The 13,892-nt window shown below is 41.2% G+C and overlaps 1 protein-coding gene across 1 annotated transcript in view; it reads right to left on the bottom strand.

Annotated features, from left to right (window-relative positions):
- The window catches only part of LOC120066152 (peroxisome proliferator-activated receptor alpha-like), a 66,812-nt gene extending 61,419 nt beyond the window's left edge, over positions 1-5,393 (bottom strand). Inside the window, exon 1 of the mRNA XM_039017312.1 lies at positions 5,225-5,393. The gene's annotated coding sequence lies outside the window, so the exon portion shown is untranslated. The remainder of the gene's footprint in view (positions 1-5,224) is intronic.
- Between the last annotated feature and the right edge of the window lie 8,499 nt (positions 5,394-13,892).

Genomic DNA, 13,892 nt, shown 5'->3' with positions numbered 1-13,892 from the left:
ATTACTGGAGAATAAAGTGGATGATCTCCGTTCGAGACTATCCTAGTAATGGGAGATTAAAAAAAGTAATATCTTATGTTCCACTGAGTTGTGGCTGAACGACGACACGGATAATATACAGTTGGCTGGGTTTTCTGTGCATCGGCAAGACAGAACCGCTATGTCTGGTAAGACGAAGGGTGGGGGTGTGTGTCTATTTGTCAATAACAGCTGGTGCGTGATGTCTAATATTAAGGAAGTCTCAAGGTATTGCTTGCCTGAGGTAGAGTACCTCATGATAAGCTGTAGACCACACTATCTACCAAAATACTGTATTACACTGTATTTCATTGTTCTGGCATCAAAGTTACAGTGAATATCTCAGTATTGTATTAGCACTAACCAGATATAGTCAGATATCCTGTATATCATAAGATATCTGGTGGTACTGAACACAAATATAAACGCAACATGTAAAGTTTTGGTCCCATGTTTCATGGTGCCATGTTCCATACGCACAAAAAGCTTATTTCACTCAAATATTGTGCACAAATTTGTTTACATCCCTGTTAGTGAGCATTTCTCCTGTGTCAAGATAATCCATCTACCTGACAGGTGTGGCATATCAAGAAGCTGATTAAACAGCATGATCATTACACAGGTGCACCTTGTGCTGGGGACAATAAAAGGACACTTTAAAATGTGCAGTTTTATCTCAAGTTTTGAGAGAGTGTACAATTGGAATGCTGACTACAGGAATGTCCACCAGAGCTGTTGCCCGAGAATTTTATGTTAATTTCTCTACCATAAGCCGCCTCCAGCATCGTTTTCGAGAATTTGGCAGTACGTCCAACCGGCATCACAACCGCAGACGTGTATGGTGTCGTGTGGGTGAGCAGTTTGTTAATGTCATGAACAGATTGCCCCATGGTGGGGTTAAGCTACGGACAATGAACAAAATTGCATTTTATCGATGGCAATTTGAATGCACAGAGATACAGTGACGTGATCCTGAGGCCCATTGTCGTGCCATTCATCCGCCACCATCGCCTCATGTTTCAGCATGATAATGCGCGGCCCCATGTTGCAAGGATCTGTACACAATTCCTGGAAGATGAAAATGTCCCAGTTCTTCAATGGCCTGCTTTATTCACCAGACATGTCACCCATTGAGCATATAAGGATCGAAGTGTACGACAGCGTGTTCCAGTTCACGCCAGTATCCAGTAACTTCGCACAGCCATTGAAGAGGTGTGGGACAACATTCCACAGGCCACAATCAACAGCCTGATCAACATTATGCAAAGGAGATACTGTGTGAGGCAAATGGGGGTCACACCAGATGCTGACTGGTTTTCTGATCCACGCCCCTACTTTCTTTAAAAGGTATTGGTGAACAACAGATGCAATATCTGTATTCCCAGTCATATGATATATCCGTAGATTAGGGCCTAAAATGTTTTATAAAATTGACTGTTTTCCTTATATGAACTGTAACACAGTAAAATCTTTGAAATTGTTGCATTTATTTTTCAGTATATCTTTATTCAGTATAAATTGTATTATTAAGGAACTACTACCACATATCACTTCAATTGGTACAGCACTCTCACTAAAGGATGCAACAAATATACCCACTAACAAAGCCTTAAAATATGATCAGCGATTCTTTCTCTTCCCACAATATTTCTCCACAATAAACCATCATTTACAGTTTGCTGCAGTAAATATATAATAAAACAGCAAAACAGTACTTTGCTGTTGAATTGTATTGAAAATAAAATCAGCATTTTCTAATAGTGCATATTTAACTATTTATACTGTATATTTCAGCATACTAACTGATATTTTGTGTTTTATATCACCTGCAATTTAGACTTTAACAAAAGCATCTAAACTGACAGTGACTACTGGGCAAAACAGATCAAAGGGACATGGCTAGCAACTCAAATATTAAAGGTTCTCTGGTCAGAGGGTGTGCTCGCCACCACCCGCCCCGAGATGCAAGCACGGCAAGGCCCTGCCCCCGGCCCAAAGTGATTTTCCAAGGGCGGGAAAAACCAAGCCCCGTCCGACACCCAGCTGAGCGTGGAAGCGAGCGTACCCATAACTACCCGGACCAGCACACAGCGTGAAGCCAAACCACAAAACATAAATAACGAAAAGCAAAACATACAATAATCCTACGCCCACCCTCACCCCTGATTGGAGGACCTCAAACATTTACACTGTACATTTGTGTATATAACTATTTCAACGCTCATCAATTCTACCCTTCAGACAGCCACAGATCAACCCACATTTCCCAATAAATCATCATTGTAACATTTCCCTAAGCAATACATCCCTCCATTCTCCCATGGCGTCACACTCTGGACTTGAACCTCCCCATTTGCAACATTTGTGCCAAAATTGCCCTGAAAATAAACATTTTACTCAAGGCAGCAATGATATTTCCTATTGACTGACTGTGGTCCTTCAAATTGCCTAACAATAGAGTTTCCAGGTCCAACCGCACCCTGATATTATGGCATAACAACCATTCCTGGACCTGACTCCAAAAACAAGCTACCGATGGACAGTACCAAAAGAGATGCTCTACAGATTCTACCTCATGGCAGAGTCTGCAACTGTCTGACTGTTGAAATTGATATAATATCTTATATTGAAAAAAGCTAAATTGATGCATCAGTTGTTGTCTTGTATATCAGTTCATAAACCCGATGCCATGGTATTGGGACATCGAAAATCTGTTCCCAACTATCTTGTACGTAGCATAGTGGTCAACCCTCTTGACAAAAAGTGAAACAGATTTTTTAACGATTTATATTAGCTATTTTAAAACCATTTATGATCTTTAATTGGTGGCAGACAAACAAATTCATTCCTTTCTCTTTTAAGTAATTGCCTTTTACATTTTTGTGGCAGAGCTGCGATTAGTTGGTTATAATTTTGTATTGCTTCTTCTGGAGGATAAAATTGGAATTGTAGCCAACTCTGTATAGCTTCATTTAAAATAAGGTTACTTTAAACAGGGTTCCATTGTCAATCCACCAGAAATTGATAGTTTTAATCTGTATAACAGCAAAGAGCCACCTTTTAAACATCAGATGTGCCTCTCTAAGAGTAGCTTTGTGAGAGAGAGGTTTAATGCCTTGATATTTAGTAGTTTTAGCTCTCCAAACTCCATAATAAATAAATAAAAGTTTTGCTGCTACTTTGATCTGTATCCTATATAAACATAATTGTTAGGGAACCACTACCACATACCAGTTAAATTGGTACAGCATTCTCACCAACGGGTGAAACAAATATAGCTGCTTATAAGACACACCTCAAAATATGTTAATGAGTAAGAAACAACAATACCACACACCCACTAGTGTTCAAAAGGGTTTTGGCACTCCAAAAATGCAGTATTGATATTGTAATCTGAATCACAGTAAATTACTGGCAGCAATTGGCCAGTAGCGTTTCAGGACAAGGTTTGTAGAATTCCTAAAATACAGTATATTATCATATCTGTGGGGATACAGCATTCTCACTCACAGTTGCAACAAATATGGGCGGCAGGTAGCCTTGCTGTTAAGAGCGTTGGACCTGAAAGGTCGCTTGTTAGAATCCCTGAGCCGGCAAGGTGGAAAAATCTCAGCAACTGCTTCCTGGGCTTCTATTAAGGCAAACCCCAGCACTTCTCTGATTTAAAGGTTGGGTTAAATGTGGAGGACACATTTGGTTGAATGCATTCAGTTGTGCAACTGTCTAGGTATCCCCTTTCCCCAAATATAGCTTATTTAAAGCAGACCTTGAAATATGTCAGAGACTCCCTAAACTGAAGAGAGTAGGTTACCGTAGAATGCACAATACCTTTCTGTAAACACTGTAGAATGCACAGTAAAATAAAGTAAATGTGTAACACAGTATTAATTATGGTGCATTGTCAGAGACTCCCCTTCCACAATGCACCATAATTAATATTGTAAAACACATTTATGGTATTTTACTGTGCATTCTACGGAAAGGTCTTGTGCATTCTACGGTAATCTATTGTATTCAGTTTATACAATATAATACTGTTGATTAATAATACAAGTTACTGATACAATTACAAAACGTCTAACAGTATATCCTTACCAAGCCTCACAGAGAATACTGTGACCCATGTGTAACAAATTCAGAAAAATTGTGGATGACTAAAAGAAGGCAACAAATGGGTTAAAATCTCAACAAGCCTGGATGTGGAAAAACCCAGGCAGCATTCCTGTAGCTTGGTTGGACTGGGACAGGTACAGCAGGATTTGGGTCAAGTTTCAGACTCACAGAGGAAGTGTGCAATTTGGCACTGAATGCCACCCTCAGAGAGTGGGGTCACAGCCAGGGCCTGCCATTATCAACAGCGACCCTGGAGCAATTGGGGTTAAGTACTGTACCTTGCTCAAGATTTTTCACCTTGTCGACATGGGGATTCGAACCCAATGCTCCAACCTCTAGGCTACATGCCGCTCCAACAACTGTCATTCCAGACAAACATTTTAGCTCCATCACTGAATATGTCCTCAACACCACCTCTCGCCCCTATTTGACATATCAAGATAAACTTCAAAGTGTAGGCTAACTGGTGCATGGGACAATAAAACATATGTTTTTGTCTTAACTTAACACTTCTGCAATGAGAAAAATCTTGAACATGTTCTATAAGTTAAATGCATATCCTAAAATAGAACATCTCTCTCAAGCTCCCATGATTAGGGTAAGGCTCCACTAGGGCAAACATTTGTTACTTTGATTCAAGGACTGTGCAGTGCAACATGTAGCCTAGTCTATGCGTGGGAAAAATAACTTAACAATGTCTTGCATGTGCAACTTGGAGTATAAGACTGTCACAAAACTCTCATGGGCAGCTGTTTATTCATAGTAGTAACAGACTACGGGAGTTATGAACAGCCTTACATCACGAAAAGCATGTATCGATATCCATGTCGGATGCGCCGGCGTGCTCGATGTGAAATCAGATTATACAATAACAATGGCCCCAGGTATGTTGTTGCAACACTATCTATTCATAGATTTTCTGTTATTTTGCTCAAACTATAAATATGAATGGAATAAATTCCATCAAAAACATCAGTCGATGAAATTAGGCAAATTCGAATCGTAACATTTCAATTCTGTCAACACCATATATACATAAAGTAATGCAATTCACATCGATATGTGCAGTAATAAAGCGCTCAAATTGATCTACCTTACAGTAGACAGCCCGATCTGAAGCCGCCATATCGTCAGAAATCTAGGTGCGTTGAGAAACTGTCAGTGCGAGATCGGGAGGAACGAGGAGAGAAAAATAGCCCCCTTCTACACGTCCTTGTTTGTCTCCTAAACAACGCTGTCGCTGTCAAAATTCACCACCACACAGACCACAGAGCTCGACCCACCCGCCGGAACTGACGTAATAACTGACAGCTGAGGCAAAATAAGCACACACCCCTGACACACCTATCATTTCAACGAATAGAAAAAGTTCATTAAAAGATCTCAATTGTCACACCTCGCGTCCTCGCTCCTCGTCTCCTTCTCAACAACCATTGGATGACAAAGCCAGAGGTCCCTCCTCTCTGTCCTTCTCCTCCAATAGGTTTTGAGAAGGAGGAGGGGCGAGAGGACTCGAGAAGAATGATATTGAGATTCTCCCCATGTCTTTTCCTTGTTCAGGACGCCTCCTAACAATGAAATGACATGAGAGAGCAAGGCAAGAACAGTCCGCATCATCCAACTCTGTCCACTAGTCGCTGTTTGCCAATGTCGTAGGAAAGAATGTCACAGAAGCATCAATAACACTAAATATGGGCATTATAAGAACTTTCATGCTCTACTTTTGTGCCCTCATATCTACATTTACTCAATGTTTATATACCTGTATTACCATGTTAAAAACATAAACACACACACAAACACACAGGTCGTTATTGTAAAATATAATGTGTTCTCAATGACTTACCTGTTAAATAGTGGCAAAATAAACACACACATTCCACTTCAAGTGCCCCCTACTAGTTCCCTGAATCCCCTGTCATGCCCCCCTCTGCCTCCACAGCTCACCACTGGCCCTAGAGAGTACACTTTTAAAATATGCTGGGTGACTCAGTTGGGTCACTTGAAAGCCTTGTTCACATTGGCAGTTTGAAGTGACTCAAATCCTATTTATTTGCATATCCGATTCAAATCTGTTCTTTCTCCCGCAGTCTGAACAGCCAAAAAACACCTGTACTATGACCACTAGTGTAGCCATGTTACCTTTGTAGGTGGTTTGAAATCAGATACAAATCTGATTCCTGGCCATGTGACTTGTGTCTGAATGGTCAAATCTGATTTATTTACCCTCAAGTGGCTTTTAGACTGTTATTTGACATATCTTGTTGCTTGCTAGCTACTCTGTTTAAAGTTTTGACAAGAACATGTGGTAGCTAACTTGCTTGTTAATTGTTTACAAACAAATTAGTGAATGTGCTAGAAAGCTAAACAACTACCTAGCTAGCTAGTTGACTGCTGTGGCTAGCTAGCTAGTTGACTGCTGTGGCTAGCTAGCTAGTTGACTGATGTGGCTACCTAGCTAGTTGACTGCTGTGGCTAGCTAGCTAGTTGACTGCTGTGGGTAGCTAGCTAGTTGACTGCTGTGGCTACCTAGCTAGTTGACTGCTGTGGCTAGCTAGCTAGTTGACTGCTGTGGCTACCTAGCTAGTTGACTGCTGTGGCTAGCTAGCTAGTTGACTGCTGTGGCTACCTAGCTAGTTGACTGCTGTGGCTAACCAAAAATGACTTGTTTTGAAAGTTGGATAATTTATTCTTTGAGGCTTTAAAAGTGTTCTTACACTATACTTTAGAACATTCAAAGCAACTGGGAAACATCCGTGGCCGGCATTGTTGCCACCTTAGCTTGCTACATAACTTCTGAGCGATAGGAAGCATGAGCACCACCACCAATCAGCCTACACCACTGCGAACACACACCTGTTGTTACTATGACCACTAGCGTAGCCATGTCAGCAAATTACTGCCGTCTGAACACACACAAATTCGATTTGGTTACTTGTAACTTGCTGTTTGGACAGTCAGTAGTCCAAAATGGATTTAAAAAACAAAACTGATCCGAGCATTAAGGCCTGCACTGTGAACAAGGCTTCAGTTGGGTTATTGAGCTATGATCCACAGCGTTAGATCAGAAGACTGGAGGCTTGGCTTAATAGGGCGTGGCTGTCAAATAGTTATTTTTGGCCACCTGTGAGAGTACATGTAATTCTGGTCAATCTATTCTGTTGTATTGTCAACACATGTTAAGGGTGAGCACTGACACATTGGTAGCTTAATGAGGCTTACACAAGTTGAGTTCCTCAAATGCCTATGCGTATCCCAACGTTGGAATAGTTACAACTTTATATTATTTAAACAATGTTATTAATTGTATATTAAAAAGGTACTGAACAGTCATTCTTATTCCTATGTAAAATATATTTTTGTGTGTCACGCCCTGACCGTAGAGAGCTTTTTATGTCTCTATTTTGGTTTGGTCAGGGTGTGATTTGGGTGGGCATTCTATGTTCATTTTCTATGTTTTGTATTTCTTTGTGTTTGGCCGGGTGTGGTTCTCAATCAGAGGCAGCTGTCTATCGTTGTCTCTGATTGAGAATCATACTTAGGCAGCTTTTTTCCACCTGTGTTTTGTGGGTAGTTGTTTTCTGTTTAGGTTGTTTCCCTGACAGAACTGTGCGCTTTTGTTTTCTCCTTTTGTTTGAGTGTTTTTGTGAACATTAAATTATGAACACTTTCAACGCTGCGCTTTGGTCTCATTCCGACGACGAACATCACAGAGTAACTAAAATATTACCCTTAATATTTGTTTTAGATAAAAATGCTACATTGTGTAGAAAAAGTACTTTATCACTCATGTCTGACTACTAGGAAGTTTGAACAGATAGGCTGAGTGGGCATGGGGGCCTATATTCATGAGCTCCCCCTAACTGACAGCTCTTTGAAACCCCTATGACAAACAACTTGAATGTAGTGAGCAGCATTATTCTCTTTTCCTACTTTGGTGATACACAAAGCAACTCAAACATTGACATTGCATCAATTATACATCTCCCATTTGGCACATTGCTTGTAATGTAGTACACAGCAGCACACATGCATGTGTTGACTTGGCAACTGTATCGGAGTCTTGAAAGACCCCTTTTGTTGCATGCTGGCTGAAGACCTAGCTAGCCAGGAACTAGCTAACACCAGACACAGATTAATAGTGAAACATATAAGTATCTTTGCCATAGATGAAAACTGTAAACTTTTTTATTATATTTGCTGACAGTTTACAGTCAAATGTTGGCACCAGTAGATTAGCTATCTTGCTATATAAATCACTCCCTTCTGCAAACACGCCTTCTCCGATGTTGGTTACAAGGCATAATTTATTTAAATTGGGTAGAAGAATATCACGTTACCATTGGCGTATTCAAATGAGAACGTTAGGGTGATGTCACCATGTGCCCTTAACAATCCTGCTTCCTAAATCCAAATAGTTTGACACAGGGCAGGGGAACAGTAACTTCATGATCAAACTTCACTTTCCATTCTTTGATCTGGTTTAATCCAAGTATCATCAAAATTCATGAAATATATTATTTTGACTGTTCATGACCTTTAAAATATTTAATGCGCAGAATATTGAAGAAAACTTAATGTTTACAGTGTACAAACATCACATAATGAACAGGAATGACATGTTCGCTCACGGGTGGCCAAAAATACCTATTTCAAAGAAACACCCCCAATAGGCCACACCTCCTGAAAATAATCTATGGATTACATTAAAAAAAGACATTCAGCATGAAAGTGAATAAAAACTGATGGCTAAATTAACCCATGTTTGATTATTCCAAAGGTGTGGCCTATTGGGGGCTTTGGCAACCCATGAGGATAAATGTCATTCATGTCCATCATTTTAAGTTTGTGCTCCATACGTTTGCATTTTTATTACATTTTTTTGCACATCACACCTTCTGATATAAAATGCAAAAATAACATGATATGGTGGATGGTCTCCTCTCAGCTGATGGAGCTATCTCCATCCCTCTGGAAGGTGACCCCAAGCAGCGTGGTGGTCTCTGTTTTGCTGGTTTTCTGTTCTACCTGATAATTCATTGCACATACCTGGTGTCCCAGATCTAATTCAGTCCCTAATCCCAGACCTAATTCAGTCCCTAGTGAAACTTGGTTCAAGGTCCAAAGTTGAGTTTGTGGGCTCTTGGTATATGACGTACAGCAGACACGTGGGAGTACTTCACTGACCTCCGGGTCTTGTGTTTCCAGGTGTGTCTGTTCGCTGCTCAGGTTGTCCTTCCTCTCCTCTGCAGATCCAACACCTGTTCCGGTTCCAGGTTTCCTCCAGACGTGACGCTTGGCATTCAGGTCAAAGAGTTCAATCTCAGTTTCATCAGACCAGATAATATTGTTTCTCATGGTCTGAAAGTCTTGAGGTACCTTTTGGCAACCTCCAAGTGGGCTGTCAAGTGCCTTTTACTGAGGAGTGGCTTCAGTCTGGACAATCTACCCTAAAGGCCTGATTGGTGGAGTGCTGCATAGATGGTTGTCCTTCTGGAAGGTTCACGCATCTCCACAGAGGAACTCTGTCAGAGTGACCATTGGGTTCTTGGTATCCTCCCTGACCAAGGCCCTTCTCCCCCGATTGCTCAGTTTGGCCGGGTGGCCAGCTCTAGGAAGAGTATTGGTGGTTCCAAACTTCTTCCATTTAAGAATGATGGAGGCCACTGGTTTCTTGGGGACCTTCAATGCTGCAGAAATGTTTTGGTACCCTTCCCCAGATTTATGCCTCAACACAATCCTGTCTTGGAGCTCTACGGACAATTCCTTCGACCTCGTGGCTTGGTTTTTGCTCTGACATGCACTGTCTGACATGCAAGTGAGGGACCTTATATAGACAGGCGTGTGCCTTTCCAAATCTAAAGAATTTACTACAGGTGGACTCCAATTAAGTTGTAGAAACAACTCAAGAATGATCAATGGAGAAAGGATGCACCTGAGCTCAATTTCGACTCCCATAGCAAAGGGTCTGAATACTTACGTAAATAAGGTATTCCTGTTTTTTATCTTTAATAAATGTGTAAAAAATTTATAAAAACCTGTTTTCGCTTTGTCATTATGGGGTATTGTGTGTAGATTGTTTGTGTGTAGATTGTGTGTAGATAGTTTTTTTCTTAATAAGCCTGTAATGTAACAGAATGTGGAAAAAGTCAAGGGGTCTGAATACTTTTCCGAAGGTACATAGGCACTTAGGATACATTTACTCCAAAATGAATTACATTTTAAAGTTCAAATTACATCCATAATTCATTTAAAATTCCAAATAAACAATTCAAACAATACGTAATCAATTTAAATTAGATAAATAAACAAAGGGTCATCCAATCAAACAAAAACAAAACAAAAGCAATACATATATATTTTTTATAGTCAGTCAATCGGTCACTCCGTCCACAATGTGTCTGTGTCCTTGTGTTGTGGTAGGGGAAGGGGTGTGGTCTGGGCTGGCAGTTGCTGAAAGGAATTGGCAGGTGTGGTTGGTCAGTGCTGTTTCCAGGGTTGGTGCTGGTGTTGTGGCTTGGACTGGGAAAACCTGGGTTGGTACTTCTCTTGGGACTGGGACTGGAGGCCAAGGGTTGGTGCTGGGGACCGGGAAGAAAAATAACAGGAACCAGTAACTGGGGCTGCTGCAGGTGCTAGGTCAAGATTTGGGTCTGTAGAGGAGAGGAAGGACAACCTGAGCAGTGAGCAGACACACCTGGAAGCACAAGACCCATAGGTCAGTGATGGTACTCCCCTATGGCCTGCTCGCTCCGGGCATAGGTCTAGAGCTTTGGTCCTTCCTCCACGCCTCTTCTAGTGTGGTGATGAATGGTTCCTAGTCCTGGTCTGATTCTGTGAGAGGGATAAGTGTTGAGGGAGAAAGGGATGAAGAGGGAGCAGGGGATGGGGGTGGTGGAGGGTATGTCCATTGGCCTGGTGTTGGGGCATGAGTGATGCAGCGGCAAAGCTGGAAGAAAGAAGGAGCAAACAGGGCCCTTGCCCAGACCCACCTTACCACAGAGCAAACAGTTGGTAGGTGTGTTCAATGCTAGTGCCTCCGTGGGGCAGCTCTATGTATGTACTGCACAGTTTGGGCATTCCGAAGCAGTGGACAGAGCCTCTGTTGTTTCCCAGCATGATTATGCTGGGGAGGTGTTGGACTCCGCCCACTCGGGTTGGGTCTGGTTACTAGCCTTTTTTGTGCCCAAGTCCAGACATTGTCTTCGTCCAGGACCCTCCTAGCCGCTGACTTGAGGGTGGCGAAACTGCTTAACCAAACGTGTATGTCGTAGTCCTGGATGCATTCATTGTGGAACTGTACTGTAACTACCTTGGGTTCTGTGTCGGAAAGGGGGGTATGCTCAGAGTTAAATGGGGCTGAATCTTCGCACTTTCAGAACTTTGACCAAAACTATTCTAGTAACTGGGGAGTCCTGAAACTGCCTTCAAATGATTCCTGTGGCGCTGGGGGTTTTACGAGGCAGTTCACGTCAGATGGCACAAAGCCCATTCCTCTCTGGAGAACTACCCTGCTGAATTCCAGGCGGGTCATGGTTTCTGGTCTGGTGGTTGTTGTTTCTGGTCCTGCTGTTCCTTGGCGTTTGACGGCTCCATCCTTGGCAGGCTCCTCGTTGGAGATTACTGTCAGCCTCACTGCGTTGTAGTGGCTCATCGAAGTATGTATTTCAATACTTCTGAGTATTTTGTCATTTGTATTATACTGGGATGAACTATAGTCCAATGTATTTTGTAACAATATACTTCCGAGAGCTGTAATTTGTATTTTCAAAATACAAAATACTTTCTATTCATTTTTTTTATATAGCAGATCACTATGGTCCCCTTTCAACTTGCATTGGTGTCAGAAGTCTGATGGGACTATGGTGTGATAAGAGCATTTGCTAAATTAACTAAACATAAATGTGTATGTAAAAATGGCATATTATTCCAATAAGCTCCGCCCAAATCAAGGTTTAGTCTAGAAGGGATACATATTTTGTCAAAATTGACGTTTCATAGCAGGTTTAGGAGAATTAACATAGCAGGTTAGGACAATTAGGTTAATAAATTGTATCCCATCTAGCCATGACCCCGAAACAAGTCCAATAACATACTGAATAAAAATGTAAATGCAACATGCAACAATTTCAAAGATTTTACTGAGATACATTTCATATAAGGAAATCATTCAATTGAAATAAATTCATCAGGCCCTTATCTATGGATTTCACATGGCTAGAATGAAATGAAATGAAATTGAAATTGTGTTCATTGTCCGTAGCTTATGGCTGCCCATACCATAACCCCACCGCCACAGTGGGGCCCTATGTTCACAACGTTGACATCAGCAAACCACTTGCCCACAAAACACGTGGTCTGCGGTTGTGAGGTCAGTTGGACGTACTGACACATTTTCTAAAATGACTTTGGAGACGGTTTACAATAAATTAACATTAAATTCTCTGGCAACAGCTCTGGTGGACATTCCTGCAGTCAGCATGCCAATTGCATGTTCCCTCAAAACTTTAGACATCTGTGGCATTGTGTTGTGTGACAAAACTGCACATTTTAAAGTGGCCTTTTATTGTCCCCAGCACAAGGTGCACCTGTGTAACGATCATGTGGTTTAATCAGCTTCTTGATGTGCCACACCTGTAAGGTGGATGGAGTATCTTGGCAAATAAAACATGCTCACTAACAGGAATGTAAACAAATTTGTGCACATCCTTTTAGAGAAATAAACTTTCTGTGCATATGGAACATTTCTGGAATATTTTATTTCAGCTCATGAAACATGGGACCAACACCACAAGTTGCGTTTATATTTTTGTCCAGTGTAATACCCTGTGTGCTTTGCAGTTCATTTTGGTATGTCCATTTTCACATAAACATTTACATATTAGTCATTTGGTAAACACGCTCATCCAGAGAGTCAGTGCATTCAACTAAGGTAGATAAACAACACATATCCCAGCCATAGCAAATAAAACGGTTCTGGAACCGTTACTGAGAATGTTTTTGCTGTTCGTGTCGTCTACTTGAAAATGTACTTCTGTATTTTAAAATACTAAATACGTATTTAAATTAAATCAATTTCAAAGTACAATTATTTTCTAGTTTATTTTGATACGTTGCTCTTTATTGTGTTTGGTAGTTTTGCCCATAGCCTGATGAAAAGGTCATATAATACTGTCCAAACAAAACAGGCATACCAGGGCAGGAGGACCTTGTCAATGAGAAGCTTGTATTAAATGTCAAAAATACTTAATTCTAAATAATTGTTTTCATGAAGGTTAAATTCTACAGCCATATTAATATGAAAAATACAAAAACCAGTCCATATCATTGTGAGGAACGCCAAACGCATCATAGCGTGGAGTATTAAGTTACCCACAGTTTATATGATTTAGAAGAACATGCATTAAAACCTTGAGGAGAATGTGATAACATATGGATATTGCAATAATTGTTGCACTAATTTCAACATTAATGGACCATTTTTGTTTGTACGGGCCTGGCCAGGTGCTGAGTGTGCAACAACCCGTCCACTGATTACATTTCTCCTGCAGCCTGTTTCTTCATGTTCTGTCCCCGGTCTGGACTCCATCACACTGTGCCATTGGCAGAGTGCTGTGTGTTGCTCCATCAGACCCTGGCTGCTGGCCCAGATACCTTCCTCCTCTTCCCGTACCCTGGGGCCAGTTTGTACCCTCCAGACCCCTGTGCTCCAAATACTGTGCTACACACACACACACACACACACACACACACACACACAC

The sequence above is a fragment of the Salvelinus namaycush genome, chromosome 21 (genome assembly GCF_016432855.1).
Source record: "Salvelinus namaycush isolate Seneca chromosome 21, SaNama_1.0, whole genome shotgun sequence".
Taxonomy (NCBI): Eukaryota; Metazoa; Chordata; class Actinopteri; order Salmoniformes; family Salmonidae; genus Salvelinus; species Salvelinus namaycush.
Note: the sequence above shows the minus strand (reverse complement) of the source record. Positions and strands in the feature narration are given on the sequence as shown.